Consider the following 1983-nt stretch of genomic DNA (forward strand, 5'->3'; position numbering starts at 1 on the left):
TAGCAATGATGTGGGAAATCATTGAAAACTGAACACTGAATATGAAAGAAGACTCCCACTTTTGGTTCTCTATAGAAAAATTGGTTAGTATCTTCTATTGAAAGCATGAAATTGCAATGTACCAAATTACTAAACTAGAGAATTACTGGTATAGACAAAAGGTCATTGATAATTCAAATGATCCTACCAAACCCCTAATAAAAAGGAATTCCAAAATAATTAAACAACTTGCACAATATGACATACTAAAGAAGGTCATGAGGCATCACTCCACATCAAAAGCCTTTGCATTCACCACTTCCTATCATGTTTATGTCTTGCAAGAAAATCCTTATTACAATATAAAAAATAATTATTTAAAGTAAAGTACCTAGAATCTTAGGACATTTCAAAGGCATTGATTCATCATCGTCAATCAACAACGATGTCTGCATAGCTCTCGTGCTAGAAACACGGGTAGCTCCAGGAAATGATGGTGAATTATCACCAATACATGCACTATGATCCGCATTTGGTGACGTACCAGACGGTACATCTCCTACCACAAAAAAAATAATACACTATGTGATGCACCCAAGATTAAAGTACATATTATCAACTCATAATTAACACAAAACCAAATATAGAAAAACAAGGATTTACCAGCTAGATGTCCCCTTGTTGCCGACATTGCAGTTGGAAATCTCGTACGGGTGTCCGTCAACCTCGTAGGAGTCTCTTGCACTAGATGACTTGAACAATACATTGTTAGCAAAGACATTCTGAAATAATAAAAGTAAGGGTTAAGAAGTTTTGAATGTTTGAAATAAAAAATTCCTTCTAACTTGTCAACTAAAATATTATTTTACCAGTGGCAGTCAGAGCTCTATTACTACTGGCCTCACCACATTGTCCTTCACCAAGTTGTGGATCAGTTGCCAAAAAATCCTGTATAACAAGAATTTAGTAGTTAAAGTTTCTTACAACTCTTTAAAAAAATTGCATCAGTAAAGTATTTTGCACATATTACATATTTTACTTCACAACATAGAAGATTATAAAATATAAATCTTTATTGAACTTTTGTTATAACTAAAGATTCATTACTACTTACTTCATAACGACGAGCTTGTGCTCTCAAATCTGATAACCTGTTCATCATCTCCTCGGATTCCATATTTGCCTCATCCAAAATTTTCATTATTTCTAAATTAATTTTTTTAATTTTTTTCTTCAACATTGTTGTTACATTGGGAGTTTCAGAATTATCCTCATCAGAAGGCGTAGCTAGTGGCTTGGTACTTACTGCTGGTGCTTTACCCTTATCCTAAACATCAAATTGTGAGAGGAATATCAGTAAAACTATCATAAAAACTCAAAAACCGTAAATAAAATAACATAATAATATAACATTTTTCAACTATCTCTTTCTACAATTTCAAAAAGGTTTACCCTCGCTAAAAAAGGGGTGGGAGTAGCATCCTGGTGACCTCTATCATCTGTCGAATCCATATCATCCTATCACAAAGATTAAACATAAAAAATTCAGCTAACTAAAAGCAATAGATAGCAAAAAAAAACTTATTAACAAAATGGTAAATATTACTTACAGCCCTCATGATAATAACTTTGTTTGTATCTATGTGGTTTAAATGGTAATCAATTAACAATTCTTCCCCTGCACTTATTGATTTTATTGCACAAACAAAAACTTCATTCCCCTCACGTGCCTCAAATATGCAATTGGGTTGCTTACTAGTTGAAGAATGTCACGTACTATTTATAAATCTTGCAATATTACCTATTGCTTTTGGTCTCCCATCAATGTACGTAGAAAATCTTTTACTTTGATCATTTTCTTTCCATTATATATAATTACTTGATACCCCATACCTATGCATACTTTTTTTATATCGAACAATCCACATCCAATCATTGTAATTGTAACATGGACCGACATACTTGAACAATTCGACAACTTTGTTGTAACATACCTTTATCCCA

The sequence above is a fragment of the Cupressus sempervirens genome, chromosome 10, assembly GCF_028749045.1.
Source record: "Cupressus sempervirens isolate cs-2001-9-10 chromosome 10, ASM2874904v1, whole genome shotgun sequence".
NCBI lineage: Eukaryota > Viridiplantae > Streptophyta > Pinopsida > Cupressales > Cupressaceae > Cupressus > Cupressus sempervirens.